Consider the following 26,812-nt stretch of genomic DNA (forward strand, 5'->3'; position numbering starts at 1 on the left):
GTTCGTGTCCTGGTGCTAACCTAACTCACTTACGGTCCCCAGTAGCCTTTGATCCTCGCTACCTCACTTTGCATTTTCATACTTCTCACAGTGCATCTTTATATTTCATCCGTCTCACCTTTACCATGGCATTTTGTATTTTATATTTTATACCTTTAAACCCTTAAGGAATGTACTCCCTGTAGAATGAAGTTACACCCTGGACCATTGTTCAACTGCACTGAAATTGTAATTGTAAAAGTAATAATACCTGCTATACTGGACTGGTCCCTTGAGTGAATGCAAGCAGGAGTCAGTAGATAATTAAATGACAAGCCAAGAACCTCTGGCTGTTAACTGATAAACAGCCCAACCAGAGAAACGTACCATTACAAAACTCTACTCGACAAGCTGTTTTAGGCTAATCAACAAAGGAACTGATTCCTGGGACTGAGCACCCCCCTACTGACTATTCCTGCAACCTATGACAATACAGCCATTAAGTCAATCAAGTCAAGGGTGGACTCCTGAAACTGCACCATTGACAGCTTCATGCACTACTCAAGACCCACATGGGACAGCAACTTCCAGACTGGGCAGCCAAGATGATGCTGGTGGAAATCACACAAAAAGGGATAAAAGGCAGTGAAGCACAATCCTCAGTGGCGCCCCCTCATCCAGCACCCGACCTACTGAGACAGAAGGACAAGCAGGCGACCCCCTTCTGGAGAAGACATCACCCTGGAGGAAGCTGACCATCGACAGCAGACTCCAGCGCCCCAGATGGCTATAAATCAACATTGGTGCCACACCACCATTGCAGCAATTGCGTGTGTGTCAGTGTGCGTGTGTGTGTGCATTAAGGTGACTATTACCCCTCATGACTCAAAGCTTGCATTTACGATTTTATTGGCGACTTCACATCCCATACAATAAATTAGAACATTATGATCCTGTGAGTCGGTTCTTTGTAGCCAACAGATCCATGGGGCAGGAACTGAAAGCCGATTCTTTTCAGTGCCAGGCAGGAACATCTTGTCATTTCCCTCCCCGTCTCCCCTCCTCCCACATCTCTTGCCCACACCACCACCCTCGCTCTCATTTTGGCACTAGACCAAGCCCTCAGACTTCCCCCATCCATTATTAAGCAGCCTCCCAGCACCGGCAGTGCAGAGGGATCCTGTTACGCCAGAGCGCCGCAATGCTGCCTTGCAGGAGGCAGGTATGTTGTAGCCCCATGTCCACGGCACAGCATAGAGAGAGCAAGCTCTGGTTTTATGGAGGCAGGGAACAGCTTTGGTTACACCCAGGACCTCACGAAGTGGTAAAGGCTGAACTAAGAAGTGGGACCCACCATGTTGGGAGTTAGGGCTTTCACACCCCATCCTACCTAGCACCACTCAAAAGGGGAGGTGCAGAGACAGTATATATATCACCTTTTACACTAGCTGCCTACTGGGAAGAACTCCTCCTCTTCCACACCTACACCCCATCCTCACATGCCCAAAACTTCAATTGCTCAATGCACTAAAACCACTCTGGAGGTTGCATTTCACTAGCACAGAAGTGATGCTGTCTCATGCACAGAGCACCAAACTGAGAACCCAATGCCTGAGCTCGGCAGTGGTCCTATTAGGTGAGGTCAGACAAACTTCTCCCTCTCTGTGTGCCTTAATTTCCCTAGTGAAATGGGGACGGAGGTGGGGGAGTATCTGCCTGCCTTGGTAGACAGAGGTACATGCCTGCCTTGGTAGAGCATTTTGAGATTTGGTAGAATAGCTCTACAGAAGAGCCAAGTACCATATTTTCTTGCATGCATCATGCACCTCCCCCACCAAAAAAACCAAAACAGCTGCTGAAAAGGGAATGTGAGTTATATGCGAGAAAATACAGTAAGAGCAGTTTCTGCCATGTATCAAACAAAAGCAAAAAAAGGTGAAGCATGTGATTCACAAGGAGTGAAATAGCGGGGCTAGCTTAGATCCCTAGTTGCTGCTACTCCATTACTTACTACAAGGAAAGATTTTTTCCTTCATTCTGCCTTTAAAAATGAGGTGTGTATTCCAGGATGCAACTAATGCAAAAGAATACAGTATTACCACATTGCTAGAAGCAAAGAGGTTCACCGTGCAACCAACACAACAGCAGAAATCACAAAGAACCAGGCATTGCTCCAACCTCACAGACCCCTTTGCATGCATTCGTGTGTCTAAAAAGGTGCGTGTGAGGGGGACGGGGGTATTCTTTAAATCCAAGCCCTGCTGTACAGCCACTAACCGCAACAAAAAGCGCACATTTCCATATTCATTCCTGCTTCTTGCAAACCCCAGGACACAGTGAGGCCAGCATAACAACTCCAATTACAGATATTTAATGCAGTAATTTCAAACCCAATTAACATAATGAACCGCCGTCTCTTCCAGATAAGTAATCTCAGAACAATCGAGTTAAAGGTGAGCAGGCTGTAGCACATAATAAGAATGCTAAATACTGTGATTACATGAGCTGAAAGCCGGGAGAGGTTTCCATGCTGTTCTTTATACTTAAATAACAAACAGAACACAAAGAGGAATCTTAGCATTTATCTGTACTTCAGGAGCTGTTCCAGTATCAGGGCTGCTGTTATGAAGGAAGCCGTACAAAAAAAAAAAAAAAGAGAGAGACCCTGCCACAGCTGGCTCAATCAAAATAGCCATGAGAAATATCAAATGCACAACCGTGTCCAAGGAGGAAAATGCCAGGGGTAAAACGAAATTCAGGATCACAACGTCACCCCCTGCCACCCTCTTTCCAATCTCTTGATTACCAGAGAAAGTCTGTCGCAATGCAATGAGCACATGCACCTGTTTGGAAAAGAAGAGCTTACGGGAACTCAACGCCGGGCCTGGAGACTAGCCTTTAGCACCCGGGGAAGTCAGCGTGGAGAGTCTAAACAGATCGGCTCGCTGTGCAGTGGAGTCAAGACGACAGACAGCGCTGGGAATTGTAAGGAAAGGAATTGAGAATAAAACAGAAAATGCCCCATGCCCTTCAGGAAAAAAATCGATGTGCTCGTATATGGCTACTGCTGTGCAAAGGATGACAAAGAGGATGGGGGGGAAATCAGGGGATGGCCCAGCTTCAGGGCTGGGCCTCTTCAGCCTGGAAAATGAGATAGATTTCATAGACGTCAGGGCTGGAAGGGACCTCAAAGATCATCAAGTCCAGCCTCCTGCCCCACTATGAAGTTGAAGTCTTCCATAATGACCCAAGTCCTTGGCTGTTTTTCTCACGTGTTAATACTACAGGTATCTTCCTCCACAGCGGCCAAGGGAGGTCTATGGAAATTGGGAATGGTGCGGAAGGAGTGTGACCGGGGAACTGTTATTCCGTGTCTCAGAGCAGATGAATGAGGAGCACCTGATGACCAATCTTTGCACAAAAGAGTAACCTGTGGAACTCATCACCACAGGATGCTGTGGAGGCCAATAGCACAACCAGGTCCCAAAAGGGGTTCAACCACAGCTGGATTTAGGCTTAAGCTACTTACAACTACTAAATAAGAAATAAAAACACCCTGGACATTTGTATTTTAATATGACAGCAATATAAATATATATGGCTCCATAGTTATTATTCACATTAAGTTCATAAATTTGTGCAGAAATAACCATAGTTCATCTTAAAGTTTCATAAAAATCTATTTTTGTGGATTTTGTGGATTATTTTTTATCATCTGCTGGACATAGTTTAGGGCCTCAGCATGTCATAATCTGGCACTGTGTTTGACACCTTGATGGAGAACAGGTCCATCAGGGAACAGACTAGGCGGGTGACCGAGAAGGTCCAGCACAGGGTGGATTGATGGATCACTGCTCCGTTTCTTATCCCCTTCCTCTAAAGCATCTGCTTCCTTCCACTGCCAGGGACAGCACACCAGACATGAAGTTTGATCCCGTGCAGCAGCTCTTGACCCCAGACAGAACCTCCCTGGCAAAGCAGGAGGTCCAAGAGGTGGCATTTGAAAGCTCCTGATTTCGTACATACCTGGGACGCTTTGGAAGATCTCCTAAGTGCGAGAATGCTACGTTAATGCTCATGGTATTTGGCGGAGGGGAGATGTTAAGACAAGTGGCTCAATGCACTCCACTGATGGGGGTTTATCTCTGTATGTTACCCACCTACGTGGAGCGTTACTGCTTTGTAGAGCAAGCAAAGGATCTCACTGCTGACCTTTCTACTGACAGGGAAATCTCTCAGCCTCTCCAAGTGTCAGAAGGGTCAGCGAGACTGCCTAGAGAAGCCAAGCTTGTTGCCCATATGCACAAGTCTTAATACATACGACCGCCCGAGAGCCACCGCAAGCCGGCCTGACTCGCACATGCCATGCTGCACGTAAACGGAGTTCAGTGCTGTGAAACGCAGGCTGCCAGTCTTGAGAACAGCTTGATAACACCCCGGTGCCATTAATGAGGATTTCCTGCTTTGGAAGGTGTATAAACAAACATTTTAATCTATGCAATTTGAAGGAAACATGACAGGCCAATATATTTGCAGGGGGATCTTTAAAAGGAAGGAGACCAAATTCAGGGCACAGCCAGATGCGAGTTTCCCCCTTGGTTTCTTACATTCACACCAGAAGCTTTGCTCTACTTTGAGGCCTGAATCCCGACAATCAGCTCCTCCTTTCCCTGTTCTTTGCCAGACGCTTTGAGATCTCAGCTGGATAAGTCTTCCTCCTCTCCTTTGCGCTGCACCCTCCTCAAATCTCTGCCCTCTGCACTGCACCTGCAACCCACCACCCTCCTCTTGTTTTTTCCAACCCCAGGGAAGGGAATAACCATCTCCTCGCTCTCCCGCAGAGGCAAGATGACAAGTGCCATTTGCTGGCCTGTGGGCTATGTTCCCTAAAGCCCGCCCTGTACGAATGCAGCAGCTGCTCCTTCCCTTAATCCAGCCATCCTAGCGTAGGCTGTTTTTCGTGAGACGGTTACTGAAGCTGCAGATCTCTGAAGCATGCACACACAAACCCCAAGTGCTGTCAAAATAACATCCAGCTCCAAGAGCTACTCCCAGAGCCAGGGTAAGAGGCACAGACAGCCCTAACAGAGCTGCGGGGAGAAGCCACACGGTACCAGCTGTGCTTAGCCAAAACGCTGACTTGGGTACTGGAAAGGGCTGGATCCCAGTGAGCCATTTTTAGGAGGAGGACCATGTCCCCCACTACAAATAACAACAACTAAAACCCTCTCTCGGGCAGCTGCTTCTCATTGCTCTCTAGCATCCTGCAAGCACACAGTAGGCTGCACCCAATACTAAAGGCAGAGCTGACAGAGAGGGAGTTTTGCCTACATACAGTTTGTCTACATTGAGGGCTCATCATTTTAGAAGAGCCAGCCACGATCGACTCTATGTGGACATCTTCATTCTGGAATAAAAGTACCTTTTCCCTAAATTTGAACCAGAAAGTGCATCAGTCAGATTCACAATAATAACGGCCACGCAGGGAGTTACTCAGAATAGCTTTTCCCACTTGAAATTTGCAGCTGTCATAATTCAAATTAGCTATTATGTGCAGAACAGCTCCTACCTGTGCTGGGACCTCAGCGGAAGGTGGTAAAGTCTAGTTGCTACAGCAAACAAGATCAGGGCTTGAGTTTTATTCCCAATTCTGCCACTGATTTACTTTCTGGTTTTTATACAACGGGGATGGATAATACAATGGGCTGCTACAGTGTTTGAGGATACCAAATCCTGTTAAAGATCTTTACATGCACCATGTTAAAGATAGGCAAATGGTGGCAGTAGCCCTATAAACGTGCAGCTCTTGTTTTATATTATGAACTTGAGAAGGCGTAGGTGGAAGATATTCATTACACTGTCAGAAGATTGTCAAGTGTATCAACAGATCCACAGCAGCACTTTTCAAAAGAAGAGTTACACAGACCAGCAAGAGCCAACGATATTTAGACCCTTCAAGAAATTCCCATTTACTGCCTGTCGATGGCACTTACGCCAAATCCCTCAAAGCCCAAATGCCAGCCACTAATTACCATAACTTCAAAAAACAAAAACAAAAACCAAAACCACAAAAGAGGGAAGAATTAGCCTCATTTCATGGTAGGGAAATTTGGCTAGAGGAGATGCCAATGAAGCAGCCAGAGCGGAGGAGGAACCGAGGTGCGGCAGTCCTTGTTTGCAGGGACACGCTCAAATGCGCCTGCAATCTTGGACAGAGCAATCCTAGCAAGGGCTCCTGGAGCATACCGGAAAATCCTGGGTTTGCAACAGGAATTCACTCCCGTGAGCTGCCAGACTTCTGGCAGCTAAGGAAGTCCAGGCTGGATGAATGGACTGTAAGGTGGATAGAAAACTGGCTGGACCGTTGGGCTCAAAATGGTAGTAATCAATGGCTCAACACCTACCTGGCAGCCAGTAACAAGTGGAGTGCCCCACACGTTGGTCCTGGGGCCAGTTTTATTCAATATCTTCATCAGTGACTTGGAAGATGGGATGGAGTGCACCCGCAGCAAGCTGGGGGGACCAGTAGATATGCTCGGCTAGGACTAGGATTCAGAGACCTAGACAAATAGGAGGATTGGGCCAAAAGAAATCCCATGAGGTTTAATAAAGGACAAGGGCAAAGTCCTGCATTTAGGAAGGAACAATCCCATGCACCGGGACAGGCTGGGGCCGACTGGCTGGGCACCCACTCTGCAGAAAAGGACGTGGGGGTGACAGGGGACAAGAAGCTGAACAGAAGCCAGCAGTGTGTCCTAGTTGCCAAGAAGGACAAATGGCATCCTGGGCTGCATCGGTAGGAGCGTTGCCAGCAGATCGAGGGCAGTGATTCTTCCCCTCTGTTCTGCACTGGGGCGGCCACATCTGGAGTCCTGTGTCCAGTTGTGGTCCTCCCACTACAGAAAGGATGTGAACAAATTGGAGAGAGCTGAGTGGAGGGCAATAAAATGGTTGGGGGGCATGACTTGCGAGGAGAGGCTGAGGGAACCGGGATTAATTAGTCTGGAGAAGAGAAGACCGAGGGGGATTGAATAGCAGCCGTCACCTCCCTGCAGGGTGGTTGCAAAGAGGATGGAGCTGGGCTGGTCTCAGTGGGGGCAGATGACAGGACAAGGAACAATGGGCTCAAGCTGCAGCAAGGGAAGCTGAGGTTGGTTATTAGGAAAAAAAACTCTCACTAGGAGAGTAGTAAAGCACTGGAACAAGTCACCCAGGTGCTGGACTCTCCATCCTTGGAGGTTTTGAAGTGCCAGGTAGATAAAGCCTCGGCTGGGATGATGCAGCAGAGGGCTGGACTAGATGTGACGTCCTAAGCTCCCTTCAACCCTCATTTTTTGGTGATTCTGCTTCTAAGCTGACCTTGTGGAAGCAAGGCAGACAGGGCTCCTGGCTTTAGCAGACAATACTCCACAAACTGATTTCAAGACAATAGTTCTTCAACCAAAATCTACATTCTCCTCACTACCCCGTGCTCCCACGGCCCAGCAAGGACAGCCACGGTGACACAGCTTTGAGCAAGCTGGAGAAGCTGAGCCACAGCCACTCACCCCTGTGGTTCATGGCTGCTGAATGAGCGCTGCCGGGCTGCGCTATTACAGATGCTCCATTCGGTAGGGGATCCCGCATGCCTAGGCAAAGCCACAATACGGGTAGAAAAGTAAAAGTCACTGCAGCAGCTGCATGGTCACAGCCTTCCTCCTGGATCCCCCGCATCTCTGAGGCAAGTCCGGGCAGGCATAAATGTCCCTGGCCTGACACCTCATTGAGGACACAGCAGGGCAGAAGTGCTGCGATAGTTATCTTGTGGCACTAACAGAATGGGACTCCAGACACAAGAGGGATGCAGGGCAATTACCTGGGACTTGGGGGATAAACACTGAACCCCCAAAGATCCCCGCAGTGGAGACTCCTCAGAGCCCCCTCCTCCAGGCAGGGGGAGCGGCTGCTTGTCAGCCCAGACTCTGGCCTAGTGTTAATGTTAAAATGTCTCCAGTGATGCTGGCCCTGGCAGATCGATTCTGGAGCCCAACAGAGTTTGGTGCTAGGATGCAATCAGAAAGGAATTTCATAAGTTGGCTGCAGCAACTGGAGGGAGATTTGTGGCCATAGCAACATTACAATAAAATCGACCCCGCACGAAACAGTCATGCCGATCGTGGTGTGCCACCCCCTCTGCTCCACCCAGGATGCCAGCCGTGAACAGCCCCCAAAGCCTCTGCACCTTCCTGCATGACATGCCTCTCCCCAGCACCTGGAGCACAGTCCCCAAATCCATTCCTAATTGGGCCAACACTTTTGCTTCATTCAAACCTCCCCCCCCCCGCCAGCCACTGAGACCCACCTCTTCAGCAGTGTCCAGGGGAAAAAACACAACAAAACAAAAAACAACAAAACCAGCTGCCGGAGGCTGATGCTGAAGCTAAGGAACACTTTGAGAAAGCCAATTATAGCAATAACTCATCGTAACCCCCTGATATGGGCTCTTCACTGGTCCATCTCACCCCTTGGGGGTCCTTTTCTGTTTTTCCTTCCTCTTTCCCTCCTGCGGTCTGTTACAATCTGTCTGGTCTTAAATTCAGTCACACGGGGCTGTCTCTTCCGAGGCATCTGCAATGCTGCTGAGCCTAATAGGGCCCTGATTTCCACCAGGGCCTTCAGCATTACTATAATACAACAACAGAAGAAATTAAGACATGGGGAGATCAAGCTAACGAGCTGCCTGCCCGCGCCCTGTTCCACATCCCACGTGCATCTGGCTGGAGAAGCCCACGTGCCAGATGGAGGAAGATGTCTGTGCTAAGACTCTCGCTATTTTTAGCCGCTTGGGTCACGGGCAGCATTCGCGCTTCCTGCTCCCAAACAGAACATCTGGATTCTATACGGTCCAAGCATTTTTCCCACAGCTCGAAGGGCTTCAGACTGGCAGGGGGGAGCAATGGAAGGGAAGAGGCAGCTTCCTTTCCAAGTCAGTAGCAAGGAGTACAGGGCTGCAGTCATTTTGCAGCTGCAACGATGACCCACACTTACTGATCACCTTCTCCCCACTTTCTCGGGTCCCTGTCGTTTCAGTTCGATATACTATAGGAGGAAATCTTTATAGAGGGTAGAGCAAGGGGCCGGGAGGCAGATGACCTGGGCTGTATTCCCAGGCCTGCCATGTGACCCTGGCAGATTCACTTAACTTCTGCATGCACCAATGCTTTGCCCTGTGCAAGATGGGAACAGCAGCCTCTCTGGTTACTAACAAGGGAGTTGACAGATGCCTAGAAATACTTGCCAGAAGGGAGCACGAGGTTGTTTAACGTGTTCTCTTTTTCATCACAGGCCATTAAGTGTCACACAAGCTCCCTGGACAACCCGATGGCTTTAGTCGTATTAAATACTCCAATAGCGGTGGTACAAAAGGGAGGAAAGGGACACATGACCCTTAGCTATGCAACACAGGAAGAGAGTGCGGAAGAGCCCCCAGTGCCACCAAAGCCAAGGCCCTGCAGTGGCAGGCGAGTGACCAGATGAGCTCTGTCCACGTGATCCCTGCCCCAGGCTGCAGAAACACACCTATGGTCCCTGCCAGCCCAGCAGAGAAAATTCCTCCTGACCCTTACTTTGGTATTGAGCATGACCAAGACACACCGGCCAGGCACCCGAGACCATTCGTGGCCCCACACACAGCACTGGCTTGCGCTGCAGGACTAACTCCAGCTGTGACCATCTCTGATGCTAAAAATGCACAAAAGCCAAGCTACGGGGAGGAAATTCCTTTCTGATCCCATTGTCTAAAGCCCAAGCTTGATTTTAAACACAAACTTGTTGTCAGGCTCCATTTGGGGTCAATGCAAAATGCTGGAACTCCTCAAACAGGAGGCCAAAGTGACTAATAATGTTCTGATTTCTATTCCTACGTTCCAGGTAACTGCTAAACACATTTGCCTGCTTCACTCCATGGAAAAGAGTAAACTGCATGTTTCTGGACTGGGAAGTGTTTGCTATATTAGCAAACTGCTTCGAGAGAAAAGGTGCAGCAGAAATGGGGGGGGGGGAAATAAAAAAAAAAAAAAATCAATCACCCACTCCTCAGCCGTACCCTCTTTGCCCATCTGTAGCTACTAGGTATCCGCCATGCAGGTGGGACAGAGCTTTGTGTTTGCAAAATGCCTTGACACCCTTGAAAGGAATGAGAAACAGCAGCATGAGAAGCAGTGATAAAGTTAAACAGCATATTCTAAGAACAGCAGGATGGTACAAGCTACAGGAACACCTAACAATGAGCTATCCGGGTCTCCAAAAAAAACTAGACCAAAGAGTCCTTTGCTTTCAAGAGAAAGTAACATTCATTTGTACTGACCTGGTGATCTGGACAGCATGAACAACCAACTTCTAAAACAACCTTAAGCCATGGCCTGCAGGCCACAAGATATTTAACAAGTTCAAAAGTCCCTCTAGAAAATGCATCACTGCAGAAGATATGGGGATGAGGAGCTTTTCAAAAGCACTCAGCCAACTGCCCATCTCCGAGGCTATTAAAATTAATGGGAATTTTGCTACCGGCGTCAGTGGGGACCAGGGATCTACCAAAGGTCATGTGCTTTGGAAAACCCCACCTTATACCTTTGCTTCTGGACTGGACTGTTAGGCCAGGGCCCCAAAGTGATAAAATTCTCTTAAACTCAAGGCAAAAGAGCTGCCCAGGGTACCCCAGCCTTTCTTTTCACACTATCATTTCAGCAGCTGCCATCTGCACGTGCAAGAGGAGCAACACAGTCCCCCCTAGGCCACGAGGAAAGCAGGCCACCCCATGTGCAGATGCCATGGCCAGTGCGTGTAGGTCACTGCTCTGACGCCCCAGCCACGGGACCGGAATAAAGCAAGATAAAAAGGCAAACTCATGTCTAGAGGACAAGCACTAAAATGAACAGAGTGTGCCCTGCCCGGCCAATTCTGAGGCAGCCTCCCAAAATGCACGAGTTCAATGCATGCTGCACTGATCAGTGTAGATGAACAAGCTGAGGAGCAGAAATGATAATGATCTGGAGAAGGCCACAGTGCATCAGTGTGGATGCAGAGCACAGAAGTGCTGCTCTGGGTCAGTCTCCAATGGTAGCTCAGCTAATAAGCAGCTTGTAGGATGTGTTGGAAACGGTTGTCCAGACATGGAACCACGTTTGATGCAGCAGGGCAAGGAAAAAGCTGGGATTCATGCTTCAGCTGCAAACAGAGGAAGTCCAAAACGCCCCCCCGGATCAGGCTTCATGGAGCAGATTTCCCATCTCCCTCCAAATATAAACACAATGCCTTGCAATGGCCAAACTCTGGCTTGCCAAGCCAACAGCACCGCTGAAGCAGAGTCAAAGCCCAAGAGCTTCCTCACGCGCAGCAGAATTTGTCGACCAGCTAGTCACAAGTGTGCCTGCCCAGGGCTCAGTCTGCCAGCCTCACTGGAGGGCTAAAAGCAGCTTGCAAGAACCAGGCGCGTTTTGGAGGAGAAAAGGCAGAAGCAGAGCTCCTCCAATTTCAGCTACGTGCTGAAAGATTCAGTGTCTTTTAAGCCAAGGCCTCCTGGGGCAGGGGGCTGCTTTGATCTCTTCCAGGAGAGATACTAAAGAGATGGCAGCAATCTTGCAACCATACAGAGCTCTATCCCAGCAGGTAGAGATGACACTTCTGTAGGTCAGGCCCAAGCAGATGCAAGCTCAGCAAGAGATAAGCATCGCATCACATCATCAGGGCCCTCTGGATTTGCTTGGTGCCTGACAACAAACACTCTCTCAAACCACAGACTGCTGCATTTCATTACAGCAGGCGTTTCAGCCTTTTGCTGGATTCCTTGGTTCCCATGCTGCGCTGGAGAACTCTGGGGGTGGATTTTGCCCCATGCATATTAGAAAGCACAGGGACTTTAAAACGACTTGTAGCTTTGTCACATTCCCTTGGCTCAGATAAACCTCGAATAATGGCAATCACATGTCAGTGGAAAGCCACAGGCAATCGTAGGAGGCTGTGATGGCAGCAACATGCTCGAACACAAATGCCGCCTTACCTGAAAGCCGAGTCCTCGAATCTAGTGTGCAGCCAGCTGATGGAGTCGCTGTGTTCATCCGTGACAACACATAATCTTTGTGCTCTGGCTCCTCCGCGACCACTTGCGCTGCTTGGACCTCAGAGTGCTTCCATAGGCAGTCAACTAAACAAAAAACAGAAAAGACATCTTTAATTGCTGAGAAGTACTTGTAGTTGTTTAACTCCTTGGAGAAAAGGCCACTCGATTCAAGTACCCCAGTCATCTTCAATGTACTTCTTGAGCTCCAAATCTACTGAAGCAGAAGAACTGCTGTCTGTATATGTCATTACCGGACAGAAGCCTGCCCTTCACCCCTTTATCCTTTGGAGTATCCCGAAACCAAGGCATCACACAAGAAATGCTTTCAAAGACATTTTGTTCAGAAGCAAGCCCAATAATTCACACAAGAGTTGGGAGACCATGACTCTCTCACTGTGCAGTCAGTCAACGTGTGCCGATTAGACACAAGTCCAGCACATTAACCAATACACATTTGAATGACAGCTACACAATGCTCAGCTACAATACATCGCCTACTCTGGCACCCAGGAAAAACATCAGGCTTGTAATGCTTCCCATTTCCTTTCTGATTTCATTTACCTTCGTTTCAGTGGTTCAGAGGAGCTCAAGACTATAAAAACGGGAAGGAGTACCCTGGCTTGCTTTTGTTACAAAGACGAGCACCCCAAAGCCATTCCCAAATTGTACATACCTTACGGGTCAAGTATTCTGCCACCCGCCGCTATCCTGACCCCCAAATTCTTTGGGAAGCTTTCATGTTTTTACTATAGAAACCAACCAGATCAAGCTTTCGGTGATTTACAAAACAAGTGAAAAGGCCATTACAGTCACCTTGGATGATCACCTTTTAAAAATAAGAGTTAAATTCAATTAAAAACAGCCTTTGTTCCTTCCACTGGAACCAAGCACAGAGAGCTACTGAAATCTCCATCATCCAAAGTTTAAGTGCAGGCTGGACAAACCCTTGTCTAGAAGGGTTTCCAGAAGGATGATCCTCCTTTGAGCAGGAGCTTGGATGAGCTGACTTCAAGGGCCCTTCCAGCCTTATTTTTCTATTCCCGGAGAACATGGGACATTTCTGCATTATTTAAGAATGATGCATCACTTTCTTCTCCTGCTACCTATTGCCTTGCTATTGCCCAGGCCTAAGAGAGAGAATTTCTTCTCTCAGGTAGAGGATAAGCAATGAAGTGACTGCGGGCATTTTCAGAGTAGTGCAAATGGCCTATCGAGACTCAATGTGGATCTATTGCAACCCCGGAGATGGACCTGTGGACCAGTAGCCAGATTATTATGCATTAATGACTGCCAGGAAACTGCGAGAGAGATCCAAGAAAACACGGGAACTGAACTGCAGACACAAAGCTGTGCTGCTACCAGACTGCAGCGAGATCCCTTTGTCATGCTCTAATACAAGGCAAACCCAGGATGTTTAGGCACCGAGAGTTGTCATGCTCCTAGCATGCAGCAGACCTTCCAGCTCATGAGGAAGCGAACCTGGCCTGCTCACATAAGCAGAAGTTGGCAAGCAGGGTTGAGAGATGTCTATGTACGGTTTCCAGGCCAGCGTTTCTATATACTGCATGTCAAGGAGACTGAATTTGGACAAGGCTTTCCTGGGTCACTGCAAACAGCTGGATTCACAGCTCCTCGCATGGCAAGAGGTCCAAGCTCTTTGGGATCATCGGGAGACACCACTGCAAGAAAGAGGTGATGAGGCCAGGACCCAGTGTCAGAGCAGCGGCGTTTCCTTCATACAAACACACTGGCAAAAAAAAAAATGCATGGGAAATGGAGTGTGCGATAGGCCTAACAAATGGGGATCTCTTTCTAGAAACCCTGCTAGGAGCTAGGATTTTCCAGAGGCTCCAACTTTCCAGCTGCACAATGTTAAAAGCTACTTATAAACTAGTTATAATGGACAATTAAAAACAAAATTAAGATCATCATTGTTCACAGAAAAAAACCAGCATCATTTAGTTTCCTCCAAACTCCCCGAGTTCTGAGAATTTATTTGAAAAATAAAACAAGCCTTTGGTTTTCAAAACAATCCAGAAAAAGAGAGAAAGATCTTTTTTGATCCAATTTCTAGGTGATCCTGATAACTGCAATGAAGCATCCCACGCCCTTGGCTGCTGCGTACCATTGGCTTACATCTGCACGTCTGCAAATGGTTCATTGGCTGCTTGCAAGTCCTAAACTCTTCCTAAAGCCCCTTTGATCAAAAGGGGTTTTACCAAGTACACCTCACACTAGGACATGAGCTGTGTTGGAAAAGGATGATACAAAAGAGTTGAAGGGTAAAATAACAAGCAGAGAAAACCATCTCTGCTTGCGATGTTTGTGTCAGGAATAATTATGTGAAAATAAAATGGAATATTTAAAAGGTGAAATTATTAGAGACAAAGGGCTCCTGCACACACATAGGGATCCTGCTCCGATGCGCTGCAATTCCAGCACGTCAAAGCAGACTCAATTAATTAAAGTCAGCTGGAACACGGTAATTACTGCGCTCCAGCATCACATACATCAGCATCCTCGTGCTGAAAATGATGGCAGGATGCTTTAAAACTACAGCTCATTTAACAAGCTTTAGTTCAAAGTGCTCCACTGTCATTTTTCAGTGTGGGGATGCTGATACACATGACGATCTGGGTGCTTTTAAAGCGTGGTGCCAATTAAAGTGCCCCCCCCCGACGCCTCCCGAAGCATGAACATAAATGCCCAAAGTGAGGAACAGACGGCTGACAGGAGATGAAGCTAGGTGTACATAAGCAGGGGAACCGTAGAGACTAACTGGTTCAGAGAGGCCCCAGCTTTTGTAGGCACCAGCGACTTCATCAGACGCTAATGCAGCATCCATATCTGTGCAGCACACTGAACAAAACGGCAGGAAACGGCGCAGGGTAGAGTCCTGCCCTGGGGAGATGAACTACTTAACAGCTGCAAAAAGTGACAAACTATTGTTTGTATTGCAGTAATATCCAGGGAGTCCAACTGAAGCCAACGACCGGCTGTGCCAGCGACTGTACGAACACGCAGGAGAAGACAAATTGCACCCTGAGCAGCCTAGGACCTAGAGAGACAAGTAGCAGGCGAAAAAGGGAAGAGGAACGGGGGGATGAACCGGGATGCCCATGGACAAGGCCCAGTTCAGTGCCACATGCCAAGGCGCTGGACGGACACGTTCAGAACGACACAATGGGTTTGATGAAACGGGTCTTGCCGTGGGCTGACTACAGCAACTGGAAGAGCACGATGCCAACGGTAGCAAAAACGCTGCTTCTTTTCAGAGCGCCTGTTCCTGTCGCTTCTTTAAACTATCCTTATTTCAGAGGCAATGGCCGTTGCAGGAGTTACGTGGAAAGACAAAGTCAGACGGCTCCTTTCCGAGCCCAAATCCGGGGACTGGGAGAGGCATTTGGAAGTGGGAGGCAGGAGGCACCAGCGACGGAGAGCTGTGGACAATCAGCTTGCCTCAGAGGGGACAGACATCTAGTGCCTGCCCCTACCCCATAAATGTCCCAGCTGACAAAGCACCACAAAGAAACCCCTCAAGGTACAAGGACGGAGAAAAACCAACCCAAACTGCCTTCAATGCTGGCCCTTCCTCTACTATGCAATGGAGACCTTGCAAGGAGGCAGGATAGCCCAATGGGCTAAGAATGGGTGCAAGAGCCTTTAGCTGCCAAATACTAGTCCTTGGTCTGTCACCGGGGAAAGCCACTTAACCTGTGTGATTTAATGTCCCTAGCTCAACTCTAGGTCAAACGTTTCCTTGCATCAGCCAGCAGCTGCAAGAAGGGACATGCAAAGCACTCCGAAGATGCAGAGGCAATGCATCTGAACAGATCTTCCCCTTGAGCCTCAGATCCAGCCTTTCCCAGCCCCTCTCATCCTATTAGCCAACTTCCTGGGGTTTCTTTTCCCTTATTTATTTAATTTATTTTGGCTTTCAGACGTTCCCTGGGCCAGCCGTCCCTCCACACCCTTCTCCTGAGAACAGGAGCCCTGCCAATGCAACACTGTCCAGATCCTGGAAATGTTGAAAAACAGCAGCGACGCAAGAGGATAGGAGTGATCACGGGGAAAGTGAAAATCCACAGAACCGGATGAGTTCCCACAACTCCTGCGCCAACATTATGAGACAGCCCAATGCAGTGAAAAACAGCTGGTTACATGGAAAGTTGTATTTTTTTTTTTTTTTTTTAAATGAAAACAAGTTTATGGGGATACAGCACCCAGCTCCCACCACCAATATACATGCATGGGTAAGCTCGTAGATGGTGAGGTTACCTAACCTCTGGTTTTTGAGAGGATTTGTTTTTAGGTAACTGTGTGGGCAAGATGCATGCGTGCATGGGCTGACAACTAGCCGTTCGCTAGGAGTTAAAACAATCAAAAGCAGGAACAGGAGAGGTGCCCCCTCAACCAGTAAATACTGGGGAAAGAGAATACAACCAAAAAGCGCACTGCTTGTGCAGGATGGTGATTGCAATAGCAACGACAGACCTACCGGTCACTGAAGGCTATTTGCTGCGAGATACTGAGCCTTGAACACCGCTGGGCACCTACCCCTCAATGGCTAGTCCAAAGCCAAGGACCCAAGGTCAGGCGTGGTGACATGGCATGGCAAGAGGCAGCAACCAAACAGGAGCAGAAGTCAGAGACAGGTAAATAATGGATTAATAATGCCAAAGCCAAAATGAGCAGCAACTTCTCCCTTGCTTTTGATGATGGCACTTGGCCATTTCTCTTCCCCCTCCTCAAGAATCGCTTGGCAAAAGAGAGTAAAGTCATTCCACTTCAAGTCACGGGCATCTACAAATACAGTCGGATTAGCCAACTTCATGCAACAACGCAGCTCTCCAACACAGTGAGTCTCAACTCAAAATGCACAAACGCAAAACCAGTGGGTGCATAGGTCCCGCAGAGGCGTGCCCGGTCATGAGTGAGACCACCGACACAATCCCAACCGTTCTACACAAGTCCTGACCCAAGGCTAAATTAGATAAGCCCCCCTCCAAAACTAGGGAACAGCCCAGACCAAAACGCTATAAAATACCAACCGTACCTGCAGCCACGTACATACCCAGAACACCACCTATATTTTACAGGAAGACAGCTGGAATTTCCTCTGTCCCTTGTTGGCTCAACTCTGTCCATCATCATTTCTGACAAAGTCTGGATGCCAGGCTGGACGTCAAATATCTGAGCAAAAAGCCTGTTGGGGGGGGGCACCAACCCCCCCATAAATCAGTCTGGGGGGGTTGGTGTCCAATTGCAAGTTTTTATCTGCCTGGCACAAGATTTGCCACATTTTGCAGCATCCACACCCAGCTGCACCTCTGCTTAAAACTATGCGAGGACAGCTGGAGAGAAAGAAAGATCCCTCGTAGTCTCCTGGAGAAACAAGGGCAAGAATATTCATCGCTTGTTCAGACTCCTGGTATTTGATTTACAAGGAAAGCCTGAAAGGGGAAAGCTGCCAAAGAGCCAGGCCTGTGTGCGTCAGCTCCAGTATTTAAAGCAGGGCTTGCTCCGATGTCGGAGGCTCAAGTCCTAGCAGGGTTGATCTGGCCCTTCATGCTTCCAGGAGAGAAAACAACTCCACAAACAGCTTAGAGGAAAGGGGTTTCTTTCCAGGTCGAGCCATTTCTCTTACATTTTTTTTTAAAAATTTGTTCATTTTAAACCAGTTTAAATTAGCAGGAATAACAAAGGTGAGGACCGTTCCTCTGCCCCACCTCTCCCCAAATACATAAGCACCTCCCTCTCTTTTTTCTTTAAAGACCATTTGCTGAAACGAAGTTCATCCACCTCTCCTCACTGCTACGCCTTCCTCCAAAAGCAGAGAGAAAAGAGGGATTTCGGACAATTAAGCTTCACGTCCCAACTGCTCACAGGTAAGTTACAGCAAATGAATAACACACGGTGGTACCGGGCGTTCGACGCTGCTGCTCATTTTACAGATATGACAACTGAGGCACTGTCATAGGCTAAACCAGCGAGGGTCAACCTTTTGGGCAGGCACTTTGCAAATTAGCCCGGCACCTGCTCCAGGTGTCACTCCCATCACCTTCCTCTGCTTGATCTACTGCTCTGCTTTCTGCTCCCTACCTTATCTGCTGCATGCCCATGCCACTTGTAGCAGGCATGCCACCAGTTGGCCACATACCACAGCAAAGCCAGAAATCAACCCAGGCTCCATTCACTTGCTCTTGCCACCCCGTCAAAGACATCAATACCTGGCTCAGTCCAGCCTCCCTGGCCAACCCTTCTCTCTTCCTCGCTGTGAGCTACCGCTGCCATTTCAGGGGACAACTCTCCAGCTACCTCACAGGTGGCTGCATCTCTACAGCACTGTGCATACAGATCCTTCAGGATCAAAAGCATTAGATAAAAGGTTATTATACTTGTATGACAAGCAGTTGAACCCGGATGCCAGCCAGGTAGAGAAAAGTCAAGCTACAAAAGGGAGTGAGAGCTCAGCAAGGTTTTAGGTTTTTTGTTTTTTTTTTTACCTACTAAAAAGAAAAAAAAACACAGAGACTAGAAGAGTTTGGAAAAGAAGAGGGAGAACCTGAAGGAAGAACCATTTCTCTCCCATATCAATTCCATTAAGGACCACGCACCGAGTTAATCATTTTGCATCGGGCACGGTGGCAAGAACAGCCAAGACCAGCCAGCACCATGGCCAAATGGAAAAGAGACCAAGGGGTGGCAGTGATCAGAGGCAGCCATAAATGCATGGCTTTCAAATAGTTCACAGGCAGACTGGTGCAGACTGTGAGTGGTTTCACCTTCTTCTCTAGTGGGGGCACGGCCTCTACTCGGGATCTCACGCATAGACTTAAAACCTTTGCTACCAGCACAATGCTGCCTGCCGTGGTCCCCGTTTTATCTGCGGCAGGTTCGGGCATGATGTCTTGTGTCGTGTCAGAGTTGATGGTCATTTTACCAAGAGTGCAGATAAAGGATTTGTCCGGGATGGTTTGGATAGGGATGATCCTGCCTCCGGCAGGGGGTGGACTAGATGCAACCTCTGGAGCTCCCTTCCAGCCCCATTTCTCTAGGACCCTTATCTAATCAAATAGAAATAGACCTTGAGATGAGCAGCTCAGTGCTTGCAAGTCAAATTCAGGCAGCGCCACCATAGAAGAAGCAACTGAGCAGTGGGTGCTGGGCATCCAAGACCGACATGCCGCACTCCCGGTTATCAGCAAGTCATGCAGCTGGTGCTGGCTGATGAAGCCCACTGCAGCATCGCTGAGCAAGATGGCATCTCCTGGTGGCAAAAGGAGCTGGTAGTGGGAGACAACTTCTCTAGACACTCACGTAAGCAGAGCAGATCTTAAACACCAGACAAGGACTTCAGCACGTCCCTTTGAAGCACCAGGAGCTAGGGAGGCGCGAGGAGAGGATAAACTGGAGAGCTGTAGTTGCTGGATGCTGCTCCATGTACACAGCTGCCATGCAGAGGACCCTAGTTAACCTTTGGGAGATGAGAGAGGTTCGCTGCTTTGCTTCAGGCATGAGTGATGGGAAACAGTGCCTCAGGCTCAAATCTCAGCAGGTACATGTGAAGGAGGAAATAATTTTGAAAATAAACTGGATGCATTTTCTTACCCAACTTGTACTTGGTGGGAGGCTTGGGTTAAATCACCACTCGAAGATTTTTTACTCCCTTTCAAAATCAGGCCATGCGAAGGGGGAAGCTTTCTAACCGTTTTACTCCCATGGTGAATATATGCTAGAGATCAGTGCTTCTCAGCCTTTTTAAAAAAAGACTCAAGGCACCCCTCAAACTGCCAGCTCTTAGGTTTTCACTCATTCCTCGAGCGCAGAAAAACAGAACAACTCTTCTGTTGCAAACAACTCAGAAGACTCGTAACAGGTCAGAACAGTTTTAGCCTGATGAATTCCCATTTGAACACTCTGGGTTCAATTTGTGAATCATGTTTGCACACTTAAACAGAGCTAACATTGCGGTCACCCTTGGAAGGATCTCAAGGCAACCCAGGGTGCCACAGCACACTGATTGAAAAAAATCACTGCTGAAGACTCTTGTAAGGGCGGGGGAAAAACCGAGCAGGTTTCTAGCATATGCTCCACAGAGTCCATAATATGCAATGAATTATTGCTTCTAAAAAGCAAATCACTGACACGTGAGAGATCAGATGCATCTTCTGGGGAAGAAACTTATTACATTTCACGTGGGACCAGCAGCAGTTTCATCAGCAATGAAGTTCACCCACACCAATGGAGATGCAAATCTGGGGCTCGATCCTCTGGTCCCTCAGCCAAGATGGACCTTCACTGGAACTAAGCACATTCAGTCCCGCGGAGGGCTGAATCCCTGGAGGTGGAAGTTGTGGGGAGAGACTACGTAGGTCCCATGATGACGTTGTACAGAGACGCAGCTTAGGAGCTGGGTTTTACTCTTCTGGCTCCCCCATCTTTGCTGGTAATAAGAGATTCAGCAACGAGAACTTTGCTCATCTTTCAACGTAGACGTGCGAGGGGGCCACGCTCCAGCTCACCCTCCTGCAGCACTGCTCCAAAGGGCTAACAGGAGTAAGGGCGTGCCTGTGTCACAGACACCAGTTATAAAGACCTGATTAAAACTGCTGTGTGTGTGTGCTGCCCTTCCTCCAAGAGCCTGACCTGGGCCCTGCTTCCTGCCCAAGCACTCTGGACTCTGCTTTTTACGGCACCTTGCTCCAATCCAGGGCCTCAAAGCCCTTGGCAAACAGCAACCCACTCTGAAAGGGGTAATTAACTCTGTCCCTCTTTCCCAGAGTCATCAAGATGCGCTCAAGGTCACGTAGGAGAGCCGGGATTAGGACCCAGAGGACCCGGCTGTTTTGCTCAATAGATTGATCTGAGATCTCTGTGCTTGGCATCAATTCCTCGGAGGTGCTGCATGCATACATTTTCCTTAAGCGCTTACTTAACTATTAATATTTGCAAACTGCCCTATTTGCAGTCAGCATCAGCAACATTACTGGGAGGCTGGAAAACACCAGACGTGCTTGTTAACTCACCAGGCGCATGGTTTGTGAATGTGGGAGGACTGGTTTCCCTGTGGGAGGCAGGGTGCAGTTTGGTATCCCATGGGGCCTTACCAATTGCCAGGGCTTTCCCCGTGCTTGGCAGCCTGCTGGTGAGACCCAGATGGGGTTTTAAAAGCCAGAGGGAACATCCACCCGCTTCCTTGTGGGGAATGGCGCTACAGCAAGATAGAGCAAGAGATTCAGAAAGCACGAAACAGAGGCAGGGATTAAAAGGGAGTGGGGGGGGGGATACAAGTGGTAGGTCGTTTATAAGTGAAAAGAATGTGGCTTCTGTTCTCCCTAAAACTTCGCAAGCACTTAATTAGTCCTGTACAGGAAGAAGGGCAAAAACATCTAAATCAAAACACATCACAAGGCAGCAACAATCCCTTGATGACAGGAGTGTAGCTTTTGTTGGCATGTCTCATGACAGTGGGAGGAATAATTGCAAAGCTGATCGAGGATGCCCAAAATATATTTTGCCTCTGGATTTGCAGATGAAAGATGCTATCTCTGAGCACTTGGCAAATGTTAATTAAGCCCTTGGAACCCCTTTTGGCAGACTCAGAAGTATAATTTATCCCCATTTTGCAGATAGGGAAACGAAGATCCAATTCAGTATTATTAATCTCAGATATTTATAATTTCACTATTTATTAAGTGTGCCCATAAAGACACACATAATTAAAGCACAAATTACTTCTTAGGAACCAATCAAGCTCTCCCCAGTGCCCCCACCTTCTTTATTTATTGCTTCAATTTAAGCCTGGACACACGTGTCAGAAGAGCAGTCCAGCACCTCTGACTGCGTCAGACTGTAAGTGGAAGTGCCTGTTGGTGCCACGGGCAAGGGTATTTCCAAATGACTGGTAAGCCATTCTTGTTCCTTGAAGAGAGAGAGTATTGATACAAGAATGGAGCTAGTCTCTCTCTGGACTTCTTCCTTTCCTGTAAAAGGTGATGCGGTTGTTCAAGACTGACCTACTGGGCCCCATGACACAGCACCAGTGAGCACCACTTCTTCCACTGAAGATACCACGGTCAACTTGTTGGGTGTGGACGGCACCCTTCACATTCAGCCTCATACAACACCCATGTCTACAGTGCTTTTACCATTGCTCACGAGCACATCAGAAGGGACACAGGACGCAAGCCGGCAGCTGGCTAGATGACCTATGCCACTTACACGCATTAGGCTGGTGACATCCCACCTTTGAGGAAATCCTGATAAACAGGCAGAGGGGATGAGCCTATTACTTCCCTATCAGAATACAAAACAAGCTTCAGTCACGTGGACAATTACATCACTAAACAGAATTAAAACTCATGGAAGAGGTGATCTCTTTGGTTAGACCAACTACATATTTGCAAACAAATTATTTTATTTCTTTGCAAGCTTTTGGGCGCGCACACCCTTCATCGGGCACAGGAGAGAGCACAGATTGTAAAAGTTCTCCTGGGTAGAATGAAAATTCATCTTTCACAAGAGAGCTGAAGGGGTGGTAAAGTCTCCTGTTTGGAACAACTTCATTTTGCCCAGGTTAGGCACAGAGAAAGGTTGCAAAAGTCTTTCTACCTCGAAGTTAAACAGAGAGACAGATGCCCGCACAGCAAAGGCCCTCGACTGTGGGAATGCAGCCACTATGACACGAGGCAAAGCACTAGGGTTTCCCCTAGGAAGAAAGCTCACCAGGTCCCTTGCCCTCGGCTGAATTCCCCAAGGAAAACGCACACATGTAGAAAGGAGTGAGATCAGCACGTGTCTACCAAGCAAGTAAGAACAACTGCAAGGACAGGAGGGACTGGGAATGCCAGCGAACATGCCAGGACTGCCAGCGAGGCCAATCTTTGGGATTTCACCTTGACCAGCACAAAATTGGGATTTTTCCCCTGAAGTCCCCAACCTTGAAGGCAGCCACGTCCCAAGAAATCTCAGACTCCACGTTCAAGTCATTCTCTGGCCACGCTGATGCCAAGTAACACCTGAAATACATGGAAGGAAGTGTGCGTTTGTGGCTCAGAAAGCAAAGAGCCTAGGATGCTGTTGTTTCCAACTACACCAGTAATTTTAAGCCCATCTCATGATGCAACCCACAGCTATTACGAATGCGTGGGTAAGGCTAAGCACAGCTAAGTGCCGGGACAAGCCAGCACACGAGCGGTCAGGAAGGGGAAGAAGCCTGGATGTCTGGATCGGCAGCCCAGAGCTGGCACGGTATGTGCTCCAGTTCAGAAGTATTCGCTCACCCCAAACTCTTGCTCACACCTGTCTATATCCAAGAGCATTTGACAGGTCACCAGTCAGTAGGAGCTCTGGAGGGGGTAAGGTTAAAAACCCCTTTCTCCCCCTCAACTGTGAGCTGCCCATTACAAGTCTAGGAGTGGACAGAAAGAATACTGTTTTTCATAAAGCCATGAGGGAGCCACGCTCTTCTGCTTGGCTGTGAGCTTAGCCCCTTCCTACACCGAGAGATGCTTTACTGATACCGCCAGGGCAAGTACGAGTGGGAGGATGTGTTAGTTTTTAAATGAGCTAGTCAAGCCTGGTCCATAAGTGTTTGGAGAGGGTTACCCTCAGGTTAACTCAAACATTGGCAGGCTAAAGGCGTTTCAAATCGTTTGGCTTCACAGTTGGATGCGGGGGAGAATCTGCCGGCATTAGGGAGGGATCATTCCCACAACGGGAGAGATGAAAGCAGGTCCCCGTCTTGAAATCGGGTGCCTCCGCTCTGGCAGCCCTCCCGCTGCTCTGACCCCACACTGCTTAGCCGGAGAGCGACTTGGGCCACCCTGTCTGTTTACACGTGTGCTCATGACTGTACCAGGGTCACTCGGTGTGGACCTCAGCTCCCCGTTGCATAACTTGCTTATATGCCAGCATTGCTCGAGACCCCAACTGGGACCAGCACACAGGAAAGGAGCCCTAGGAGGGTTAACAGAAACATCAGAGATAAACACTGAGATGTCTGGGGCAATCGGTATGGCCTCAAGCTTCTGGGAGGAGATGGACTGTATTTGTGCAAGAGGTGGTCACCACCAAGTGTGATGAAAAGGTGCTAATCAGGATCTTCTTGATTCACTAAAGACAAGGCGGAGACAGTATCTCAGTTGCAGATGACCCCTAATTGTGAGTAGAGAAATCAATCTGCCAGGTCGGAGGAAGGCACCTCTTCCAGCATTATGTGCTACATATTTCATTTGCATTTGAACAGCTCTGCTCCGAGACCCATCAAGGCTTTCCATTATGAACACTTCCTTTTCTCTAGCTTCTGAGCTTTTACCACATTAGAGTTGAAAAGCCCCAAGACAATTATTTCTCCAAAATTTCAGATCTTACAGACATCAGGCATATGCCAGGTCCACCCTGCTTCATGCTGCTACTCAGGTCGACACGAGGACCCCTTCAGGTCAGTGGCAACGCACGAGTTAAAAACTGCACAGCTGTGCAGTGGGTTTATTTATCATGGCAGCAAATAAAGCAAAAGTGCTTTGACTCATAATATGATCAGTGTCATCAGCTTTCCAACTAATCTGAGATTACAGGAGATAAATTAGGGATTAAAGGTACCATAAAGGCATCCCTTGGGTCCAGGGTAGTTACTGGAGAGTTCATTTTATTTTGCAGTGCATTTTCTCCTGCTTGGCAGTAAGAATGGAAGGGAAAACCACTGCTCTATTATTTCAGCATGCACATCACAAGGCAATGCTGCTGCCTTGCAACTGCCCATACAGCATTTCCCTTCCACTCCACACTAGTTTTGGGGGTCCCATCCCAGCAACCAGAGACACAGCCTATCTTCCTGGTTTATCATCGCATAAATACTTGAGAAAGTAGACAGATGACAATATGCAACATGACTGGTGACCAACTGGCTGCATCCTGGCAAAGGGAGAAGATAACAAGAGCAGGGCACAAGCTGGCTAAGGGTACCCAGGCACAGCCAGGGCGCCTCCCCAACCTTTCTGGGTAAAGCAGTTCCAGAGCTTAACTAGCCCCACCATTAGAAAGTCCTTCCTAAAATCCAACTGCAATCTCCCTTGCTGCAATTTAAGCCCATTACTTCTTGTCCTGCCCCGCGGGCAGAGAGAACAGTTGATTGCCATCACATCCCACACCGAGATGCAGAGTACATTCGTGACCCACCTACACAAGTCCATGAAATTATCAACAGTCTTCTTACTCAAGGCTTCCTTTATTTAACCCTGCACCCATGTTGGATATTCTATAAAAGTTAAGTTTTACTGTTTAAAAAGAAAAGTGTTGGGACATCGTAACAGCACAGTGGACTCTTGAGTCTACACCCCTGCCTGAGCAGTACTAAGTATGTAGGATATGAATAGTTCTTCAGCTACTCATAACATTCAAATAAAAACCCGACTGCTGCCTACTTCCACCTGTGCTTCCCCAGGCTCTCAAAAGAGGATGGGCAACACATGGCAAGCAGCCATAGCACAGAGCAAAAACTGCTTAAGAGCCTCCGGCCTTGTCACCAGGTACATGCAAACTCTGGACTTGAAGAAGCCTTCTGGAGCAATAAGTGCCGACAGAGACAACAATGGCATCTGCTCCTTTTTTATGCAGGGACCAAGCTTCGTGTTCATTAGTTAAGTTTCCTGTCTCCACTACTAAACGGAAAGTTGGTCTATAACCTTGTTCCTCTTAAAAACCACTTTTTCATGTTTAGTTTCAGTTCTTACATGACTTATTTAGACCTATGTGCTCTTGTGCCAATGCTAGCTACCCTTTAGCTTAAACTTTGGTTTCCCCTTCGGGCTACTTACCCCCCCAAGATGTATTTGGGGAGAGTGATCATGCCCTTTACAGGTTTCTAGATGCATACTCCACTGTCTGCAGCAGCTCAGGGTACAGTTAAGCAGGTCCTTTCTCCTAGGCAAGGATCCAGAAGATGTCTAAATAAACCCAGGAAACAGCAGGTTAGATGGCTTAACCAGAATGGTACATCCTTAGTGTGACCAAGATCATAAAAATGTCACATCTCTCACCACAGGGCAAGTTTGAGATCCTAAAGACCCCCGACATCATGCCGGACTATCCCTCATTAATTCTGGTGAGCCTTCCACAATGGACAACAAGGTGTTGTGGCACTCCAGAGAAATACCCCGTTCTGGCGATGAGCTTGCATTGTTATCTTATAACGTACAAAGGAATAGACCCGGGTGCATAAAGGCTGGTGAAGGACGTGGCACCATGACAGGCCTGGCCAGGATACTGCGCACTTGCTCTGAAGCAGCACAAATCGAATCCCCCCGATTCCCAAGGGATCTGGCTTAAAAGGATAACAGAGAAGTACGGATGTGTTGTTCTTAGAAATCAGAACTGGTGGCAGAGGTGGCATCTTTTATTAGACTTTGGGGGGGGGGGGCAAAACAAACAAACAAAAAAAAAGTTATTTGCAAAAAAATGCAATGCACAGCCTGTTTTTAGAAAAGCAGTTCTGGCTTTCTTTATACAATGTGGGGTGTGGGGGAGGACCCACAGCCTTGTAAGACCTTTCAAACACGAACAAGCCCTTATACCCGAATGTGGAGGCAGGTCTATAGTGCACGGAATAAGCGACAAGTGTTTATGGGAGGGGGTAGGATTTTACTGCCTGTGCAGTTCTAGCGTATGACTGGTGTGTTAAGACAAAGGCTTAGTTGATGTAAAAGGTGGGAGAGGCCTCCTAGGGAGCTGATC

General features: G+C 48.2%; 1 protein-coding gene across 2 annotated transcripts in view; it reads right to left on the reverse strand.

The window, feature by feature from the left end:
* Positions 1-26,812, reverse strand: part of EXTL3 (exostosin like glycosyltransferase 3) — a 174,257-nt gene that overhangs the window by 101,721 nt on the left and 45,724 nt on the right. For both annotated transcript variants that reach the window (XM_019537213.1, XM_019537214.1), the window contains exon 2: positions 12,017-12,160. The gene's annotated coding sequence lies outside the window, so the exon portion shown is untranslated. The remainder of the gene's footprint in view (positions 1-12,016; positions 12,161-26,812) is intronic.

This window comes from Crocodylus porosus, unplaced genomic scaffold, assembly GCF_001723895.1.
Source record: "Crocodylus porosus isolate Cpor-Errol unplaced genomic scaffold, CroPor_comp1, whole genome shotgun sequence".
Taxonomy (NCBI): Eukaryota; Metazoa; Chordata; order Crocodylia; family Crocodylidae; genus Crocodylus; species Crocodylus porosus.